The sequence below is a fragment of the Aegilops tauschii genome, chromosome 3 (assembly GCF_002575655.3).
Source record: "Aegilops tauschii subsp. strangulata cultivar AL8/78 chromosome 3, Aet v6.0, whole genome shotgun sequence".
NCBI classification, from domain to species: domain Eukaryota; kingdom Viridiplantae; phylum Streptophyta; class Magnoliopsida; order Poales; family Poaceae; genus Aegilops; species Aegilops tauschii.
The window spans coordinates 64,009,000-64,019,036 of NC_053037.3; positions in this window are offsets into that span (position 1 = coordinate 64,009,000).

Genomic DNA, 10,037 nt, shown 5'->3' on the forward strand with positions numbered 1-10,037 from the left:
AAAGCAGCAACTAAAGAGTTCACTTTGCCGAGCTGCCGAACTCCAAGATGTCATGTCACGCTCTCAATATCTCGGCTCAACTTTTGGTATGAGCATCACCGGCACGGCAGTTGATTGAGTTAAGACAATGGGGCGTGAGCTCCTTAATCCGGGGACACCTTGATATCACCAGACAGCGATGGTGCGGAGTAGCCGTTGGGCCAACTTAGGTTGCGATCGGTCAACCTCGGACGGCTGGAGGACGTGCCGGGGAGGGCATAGCGGAGGAGGCTATGGAGATGGAAGGCCTGGTGGACGACTGGTGGCCAAGCGAAAACTCTTAGCTGTCTTTGTGTGTCGAAGGAAGAAGACGACCCTTCCCTGCGGTTTAATCAACGATATGCTTAGGGTCTTCGGGCAGGATGAATATGCCATGAAGCATGGGGTGCTGGTACAATAACAAGACGTCCACTTATTTGGCCCTAGATCTTTGCATCACTGTCCTCCAGACCAGAGTCCACAAATGCGGAGCAGCACGGAGGACCAGCAGCTACTCGCCCTATTATTAACTATAATTAACTAACCAAACACGGCCCTGGCTACTGCTAGCTTGTCCTTGGCCACTGCTTGACAAATCTATTATCATGGTAGCTCGAAGGAATCTAGCATGCATCTATCCAATGGCGGAAGAGGCAAGTGGGTAGTTAATCACAACTGGAGACACCTAAACAATGGGCCGACACGCCTCCTGTAGGTTGTACTACGCTCCTATCGGATTCGCATTGTTTAGGGAAAACGACGTTGCTGGTAGCAGTAGGGTGGGCTGTGGGCGATGTGCGCCAGTGTTCATAGTTTAAGACCAATGGTACCCGCAACGCCAAGCCAGCGCACGCCGCTCAGTTCCAACTCCGTGTAACGAGTTGTATCGATCCAACGTCGGAACTCAGCGGAGTCCGGAGTGGTAACCTTGTTTTGTTTCTCCCAGTCCCAAATGCCGTGTCTTCAACCGACCGGCTTCCACCGTCGCGAGGTAACATGTACTGCTGCAAGCAGTGTAGCATATACTCCGTATGATATATGGGGTAGAAAATTTTGGGATTGTTTTTGGCAGATTCGGGTAAATACACGGTTCTCAACTTGTCTAAAGTTGATTTCAATCGGTGAAAGTTTCGCCTCCTTGCCGGTACAAACATGTACAGCAAGTAACGTAGTCACCCCGCATAAAAAGAAGAAGTGATGTAGTCAAGTAATGCAGTACTGGAGTAACATATATCGGATATGATTTTTGCGGTTTACTTATGACATATATTAAGATAAAAAACAGTAAACAGTTCCCCGTGTGAAAGGGTGGCAATTTCTTTGAAATTGATCTCAACTAATGCCCATGAAATCTTATGACTCATTTGTTTTACAAAAGTCTCAAAATATTGAAATTGAAAAGGTAAAGGATTTCACTATAAAATCAAACATCAGATTATTTATTTAGCATGGCAAATCAAAAGTTTTTTTCATGACAAATTTAGTTGTCACGAGGATGATAATTTCCTTTAGCAAGTATGGCAATCCTGGCCATGTTCAGTTTTTTTGCTAGGATTTGTCATGCTTGTTGAAGAAAACTGCCATCCTCGCGACAACTAAATTTATCATAAAAAATATTCAATTTGTCATGGTTAAAAATTCGACATCAAATTTTTAACATTACTGAAAGTAAATGATTGGGGGTGTCATATCCACTCCAATACTTGGGAATTTTCCAAGAGGTCTCACCTAATGCTAACAATTCTTAGGAATTAGATGACACCTCGCGCGTTGCTGGCGGAATTATTTCAGTGAGCTTTGTTTGTATGGAACACTAGTATCTAGACTAACAATATGTGAATTGAAACTAACATATAGTATTATATTTGGTTATTCTATAGTTGTATGCATGGGAGAGCGGACGTTTGGCTCCCGAGAGCCATGGAGGCCTTTTTTTGAAAACAAATCAAAATTCAAACTTTTCGGTTTCAAAAAAATCTGAAAACAATTGTGCAAGTAAACAAGTATGTTATGTCTACGTGTGTAAAATTTTAGAATGAAAAACGTTGAAATGTGACCTGCACAAAAAAGACAAATTCATGGCCTGAAAGAATGAATAGTATCATGTGTTAAAAAGCCCCAGATTTGTCTTTTTTGCACAGCCCTCATTTCAATTTATTTTGCCCAAAAATTTTACACACATGTGTGTTATGCCTTCATGTATATGTGCGTTTTTTTAAGAATTTTTTGAAATGTAGAAAATATGAAATTTGACAAAATTCAAAATTTTCAAAACCGAGCTCCATGGAGCTCGGCCTCCAAAGACAATATCCGTATGCATGGTGCATTTTTATGTGGGTCTTTCTTCATGCATGCATGGTGGAATGATGTGGCATATTTTGCATGTTAAAATAATTAGAGATATTCAGACAAGCGCGATGGGGAAAAATTATCCAAGTGGGCACTTAAGAAGAAAAAGTTACCGTGTTATAGATGCGGCGAGCCGGGACATTTTGTGGCAGAGTGTACCACTGAGCTATGTGACTATTGTAGTAGATCGCAGCATGTGTCCGGTGACTGTCCACTTCTTTGAGGCCCTAAGCCGGTGGTTAACATTTATGGGGTTTGCTGTCAAGAGATTATGGTTTTTGAGTCACCTGAGGTGGCACCTATGACGCATGTGATGGAGAGTTGCTTCCCCGCAGTTGTCAAGGTTACTAATGGGGTTTTGACAGAGGCCCAGATTGTGCGACAGTTGCGGGAGCTGGTACCAGGCGATTACCAGTGGGACCTTGTCAGGTTGGAGAACCAGACTTACAAGGTTGATTTTCCCACTAAAGAGGACCAGTTACATGTTCTCAACTTGGCATGTGCAGAGTACAGAGTACGGATATTATCATTGCTTTTGATGAGTGGAAAGAGAAGGAGCCCGAGGGCACACCGTTAGAGAAGGTCTGGGTACGTTTCTTTGGGGCACCACGCAAATATATTAATCATTTCTTGGTTGCTTGGAGCTTGGGTTCGCTCATTGGGAAGACGGAGCAGGTTGACATGCCTTTCACTCGTGCTCACGGAGCTGCGAGGTTACTTGTCAGTGTGGTCAGTTTGCAGCACGTGCCGGATGTGGTCAAGTGGACACATGCCGGGGTCACATATGTGCTCGAGATTGAGATTGAGGATACGCAGGTACCACAGGAGGGAGATGAGCTTCAGGACATGGATACGACTGAGGGAGATGGAGCCCCCGGGAATTAGGACAAGGGGCCTGAGAGTAATCCACAGGAATCGGCGAAGGGGCCGAAGTGGCAGTCGGATAAGGCGGAGACTGCCAAGGAGGCGTCATCTTCCACGACACCGATGAACACGCTTCGGTTTGGTTCTTTTGGATCCCGGTCTGCACCTAGCCGGTTATGGAGTAACCGAGCTGAGGCGGATGATCTAGAGGAGCTCAAGTTACCACCAGTGTTGCTCCCTACTGTTGGTTCACCTAAGGTGCCTTTGTCCTAGAGGGTTGATTCCGATGTTCAGGACTCACAGGGCAGCGGTCTACAGATGGCAAGTGGGAGGGGTGGTGGGCAGGAGGCTCACATCCCCAGCCCAACCGCGACAGCACCAGGCCATCTGGGGGAGGGGTGCGGGCAGGAGGCCCGCAACTCCGTCTCTCCGATGTCGTCTTCGCGCCCCGCTGCCGGTGTGGGGGGAGCGGGACTGTGGATCAGGTGGCTTCATGGTCTCCTTCTCCCACCATTGCGGCTGGGGGTGCTCGCTCGACCGCGCCTATCCCTTCTTCACCGGCAACTAGGGAAGTGTTGGGGAACGTAGTAATTTCAAAAATTTCCTACGCACACGCAAGATCATGGTGATGCATAGCAACGAGAGGGGAGAGTGTTGTCCACGTACCCTCGTAGACCGAAAGCGGAAGTGTTATGACAACGCGGTTGATGTAGTCGTACGTCTTCACGATCTGACCAATTCAAGTACCAAACGCACGGCACCTCCGAGTTCAGCACACGTTCAGCTCGATGACGTCCCGCGAACTCCGATCCAGCAGAGCTTCACGGGAGAGTTCCGTCAGCACGATGGCGTAATGACGGTGATGATGTTGATACCGACGCAGGGCTTCGCCTAAGCACCACTACGATATGACCGAGGTGGATTATGGTGGAGGGGGGCACCGCACACGGCTTGGAACAATCGACTTGTGTGTCCTAGGGTGCCCCCTGCCCCCGTATATAAAGGAGCAAGGGGGAGGCCGGCCGGCCCTTGGGGCGCTCCAAGGAGGGGGGAGTCCTCCTCCTAGTAGGAGTAGGACTCCCCTTTCCTAGTCCAACTAGGAAGAGGGAAGGGGGAAGGAAAGAGAGGGAGAGGGAGAGGGAAAGAGGGGCCGCGCCCCCCTCTCCTAGTCCAATTCGGACTCCTCATGGGAGGGGCGCGCCACCTCCTGGGCTGCTTCCCTCTCTCTCCCCTCAGGCCCACTAAGGCCCAATACTTCCCCGGGGGGTTCCGGTAACCCCTCCAGCACTCCGGTTTTCTCCGAAACCACCCGGAACAATTCCGGTGTCCGAATATAGCCGTCCAATATATCAATCTTTACGTCTCGACCTTTTCAAGACTCCTTGTCATGTCCATGATCACATCCGGGACTCCGAACTACCTTCGGTACATCAAATCACATAAACTCATAATACCGATCGTCATCGAACGTTAAGCGTGCGGACCCTACGGGTTCGAGAACTATGTAGACATGACCGAGACTCGTCTCCGGTCAATAACCAATAGCGGAACCTGGATGCTCATATTGGCTCCTACATATTCTACGAAGATCTTTATCGGTCAAACCGCATAACAACATACGTTGTTCCCTTTGTCATCGGTATGTTACTTGCCCGAGATTCGATCGTCAGTATCTCAATACATAGTTCAATCTCGTTACCGGCAAGTCTCTTTACTCGTTCCGTAATGCATCGTCCCGCAACTAACTCATTAGTCACATTGCTTGCAAGGCTTATAGTGATGTGCATTACCGAGAGGGCCCAGAGATACCTCTTCGACAATCGGAGTGACAAATCCTAATCTTGATCTATGCCAACTCAACAAGTACCATCGGAGACACCTGTAGATCACATTTATAATCACCCAGTTACGTTGTGACGTTTGGTAGCACACAAAGTGTTCCTTCGGTATTCGTGAGTTGCATAATCTCATAGTCATAGGAACATGTATAAGTCATGAAGAAAGCAATAGCAATATACTAAACGATCGTATGCTAAGCTAACGGAATGGGTCAAGTCAATCACATCATTCTCTAATGATGTGATCCCGTTAATCAAATGACAACTCATGTCTATGGTTAGGAAACTTAACCATCTTTGATTCAACGAGCTAGTCAAGTAGAGGCATACTAGTGACACTCTGTTTGTCTATGTATTCACACATGTACTAAGTTTCCGGTTAATACAATTCTAGCATGAATAATAAACATTTATCATGATATAAGGAAATATAAATAACAACTTTATTATTGCCTCTAGGGCATATTTCCTTCAGGAAGTGCATCTGAGTGGGGAGCACTCACCTTGGGAGAGGACTACGGAGGAGCTCGTCGCCTTCGGTGGGATCCCGGATCCGGTTACAGCTGGCAGGCGTGTCAGCAACCGGATCCAGGAACAGCCTGATGCTGATGACCTGCAGTTAGCGCGCGCCAAGAGGGAGGCCATGCTTCGAGATGTCGAGGCAACTACAGGTATGTCTTTTAATAAGAGTTGTTCAATTATGCATTTCTCCGAGCATGAAATTATTGATAAGGCAAACAACTTAGGAATAACTTTGGGTTCACATGAAAAAGAGGTAGCGAAATCTGTTAATGATCTTTTGGATTTAGAAGCAGAACAGACCTCTGAAATAATTCGGAACCTCGCTTCAGTTAAACCTATGAATGATGGTGACATGAACAACTTAGGAATTGCAGCCCTTGAAAACATTTGCAATAATCTACTACCTAGTGATGAGGCCGAAGATGAGGAGGGGTCGGAGATTATGGACACTGTAGAGCCTCTAGTGATGGAGGGCACTGTCTCGTGTTCTGTTGACCCTACTTTTCCGAAGGGTGATGGGGAGAAGCCCAAGCGGTCCTGGAAATGAAAAATTTATCCTGCTTCGGCGGTTCGTAGAAGCGCTAGGGTTAAGCTTAAGAAAAAATTCCATGATGACTTATGAAAGGAATCTTTTGGAATAGGAGAGGTCTAGCTGACTTGGCTAAACGAAGGTTCTTGGTTGAAACAACGATAGAGCAACAACTAGATTTTATTGCGCTTTTGGAAACACGACGAGATAATTTTACCTCACAGTTTCTTGGAACTCTATCTGGAGGAATTGATTTTGATTGGCACGTCTTACCTCCTAGAGGAAGATCTGGTGGGATCTTACTAGGGGTTCGATGTGAAACACTTGAGGTCCTTAACGTGGTTCGGGGAGATTTTACGGTCAAGTTTCGGGTGAGATCAAAATTGGATGGTTTCCGATGGTCTCTCGTGGCTGTGTATGGGGCAGCACAACCTGAACTTAAACCAGTTTTTTGAGCCGATCTGGTGCGGATATGTGGAGATGAGACTCTACCAATCCTAGTCGGTGGTGACTGTTGGAAATATGCCCTAGAGGCAATAATAAATGGTTATTATTATATTTCTTTGTTCATGATAATTGTCTATTGTTCATGCTATAATTGTGTTATCCGGAAATCGTAATACATGTGTGAATACATAGACCACAACGTGTCCCTAGTAAGCCTCTAGTTGACTAGCTCGTTAATCAACAGATAGTCATGGTTTCCTGACTATGGACATTGGATGTCATTGATAATGGGATCACATCATTAGGAGAATGATGTGATGGACAAGACCCAATCCTAAGCATAGCACAAAAGATCGTGTAGTTCGTTTGCTAGAGCTTTTCCAATGTCAAGTATCATTTCCTTAGACCATGAGATCGTGCAACTCCCGGATACCGTAGGAGTGCTTTGGGTGTACCAAACGTCACAACGTAACTGGGTGACTATAAAGGTGCACTACGGGTATCTCCAAAAGTGTCTGTTGGGTTGGCACGGATCGAGACTGGGATTTGTCACTCCGTATGACGGAGAGGTATCTCTGGGCCCACTCGGTAATGCATCATCATAATGAGCTCAATGTGACTAAGGAGTTAGCCACGGGATCATGCATTACGGTACGAGTAAAGTGACTTGCCGGTAACGAGATTGAACAAGGTATTGGGATACCGACGATCGAATCTCGGGCAAGTAACATACCGATTGACAAAGGGAATTGTATACGGGATTGATTGAATCCTCGACATCGTGGTTCATCCGATGAGATCATCGTGGAACATGTGGGAGCCAACATGGGTATCCAAATCCCGCTGTTGGTTATTGACCGGAGAGGCGTCTCGGTCATGTCTGCATGTCTCCCGAACCCGTAGGGTCTACACACTTAAGGTTCGGTGACGCTAGGGTGGGGGGCGCCCCACTTGACTTGGGGGGGGGGGAGTTTCCCCCCCTGGCCGCCGCCCCCCTTGTAGATGGGTTCCAGGGCCGGCGCCCCCCCCCCCTCCAGGGGGCCTATATATAGGGGGGAGGAGGGCTTCTGTACCCTAGCCCTTGGCGCCTCCCTCTCCCCCTGCAACACCTCTCCCTCCCACTTGCGCTTGGCGAAGCCCTGCCAGGATCCCGCTACTTCCACCACCACGCCGTCGTGCTGCTGGATCTCCATCAACCTCTCCTTCCCCCTTGCTGGATCAAGAAGGAGGAGACGTCGCTGCTCCATACGTGTGTTGAACGCGGAGGTGCCGTCCGTTCGGCACTCAGTCATCGGTGATTTGGATCACGGCGAGTACGACTCCATCAACCCCGTTCATTAGAACGTTTCCGCTTGCGATCTACAAGGGTATGTAGATGCACTCCTTTCCCCTCGTTGCTAGTATACTCCATAGATGGATCTTGGTGATGCGTAGGAATTTTTTTTAAATTCTGCTACGATCCCCAACAGTGGCATCATGAGCCAGGCCAGTTACTATGCACGACTAGAACACAAAGCAGTTGTGGGCGTTGATGTTGCCAATTCTTCTTGCCGCTACTAGTCTTATCTTGTTTCGGCGGTATTGTGGGATGAAGCGGCCCGGACCGACCTTACACGTACGCTTACGTGAGACAGGTTCCACCGACTGACATGCACTAGTTGCATAAGGTGGCTAGCGGGTGTCTGTCTCTCCCACTTTAGTCGGAACGGATTCGATGAAAAGGGTCCTTATGAAGGGTAAATAGAAATTGGCATATCACGTTGTGGTTTTACGTAGGTAAGAAACGTTCTTGCTAGAAACCTATACAAGCCACGTAAAAACTTGCAACAACAATTAGAGGACGTCTAACTTGTTTTTGCAGCATGTACCTTGTGATGTGATATGGCCAGAAGATGTGATGAATGATATATGTGATGTATGAGATTGATCATATTCTTGTAATAGGAATCACGACTTGCATGTCGAAGAGTATGACAACCGGCAGGAGCCATAGGAGTTGTCTTTATTTTTTGTATGACCTGCGTGTCATTGAAGAACGCCATGTAAATTACTTTACTTTATTGCTAAACGCGTTAGCCATAGAAGTAGAAGTAATCGTTGGCGTGACAACTTCATGAAGACACAATGATGGAGATCATGGTGTCATGCCGGTGACGAAGATGATCATGACGCCCCGAAGATGGAGATCAAAGGAGCAAAATGATATTGGCCATATCATGTCACTATTTGATTGCATGTGATGTTTATCATGTTTTGCATCTTATTTTCTTAGAACGACGGTAGTAAGTAAGATGATCCCTTATAATAATTTCAAGAAAGTGTTCCCCCTAACTGTGCACCGTTGCGAAGGTTCGTTGTTTCGAAGCACCACGTGATGATCGGGTGTGATAGATTCTAACGTTCGCATACAACGGGTGTTGACGAGCCTAGCATGTACACACATGGCCTCGGAACACACGCAATACACTTAGGTTGACTTGACGAGCCTAGCATGTACAGACATGGCCTCGGAACACGGAGGACCGAAAGGTCGAGCATGAGTCGTATAGAAGATACGATCAACATGGAGATGTTCACCGATCTTGACTAGTCCGTCTCACGTGATGATCGGACACGGCCTAGTTAACTCGGATCATGTTTCACTTAGATGACTAGAGGGATGTCTATCTGAGTGGGAGTTCATTGAGTAATTTGATTAGATGAACTTAATTATCATGAACTTAGTCTAAAATCTTTACAATATGTCTTGTAGATCAAATGGCCCACGTTGTCCTCAACTTCAACGCGTTCCTAGAGAAAACCAAGTTGAAAGATGATGGCAGTAACTATACGGACTGGGTCCGGAACCTGAGGATCATCCTCATAGCTGCCAAGAAAGATTATGTCCTAGAAGCACCGCTAGGTGAAGCACCAATCCCAGAGAACCAAGACGTTATGAACGCTTGGCAATCACGTGCTGATGATTACTCCCTCGTTCAGTGCAGCATGCTTTACAGCTTAGAACCGGGTCTCCAAAAGCGTTTTGAGAAACATGGAGCATACGAGATGTTCGAAGAGCTGAAAATGGTTTTCCAAGCTCATGCCCGGGTCGAGAGATATGAAGTCTCCGACAAGTTCTTCAGCTGTAAAATGGAGGAAAATAGTTCTGTTAGTGAGCACATACTCAGAATGTCTGGTTACACAACCGCTTGTCTCAGCTGGGAGTTAATCTCCCGGATGACGCGGTCATTGACAGAATCCTTCAGTCGCTTCCACCGAGCTACAAGAACTTTGTGATGAACTTCAATATGCAGGGGATGGAAAAGACCATTCCTGAGGTATATTCAATGCTGAAATCAGCGGAGGTGGAGATCAGAAAGGAACATCAAGTGTTGATGGTGAATAAAACCACTAAGTTCAAGAAAGGCAAGGGTAAGAAGAACTTCAAGAAGGACGGCAAGGGAGTTGCCGCGCCCGGTAAGCCAGTTGCC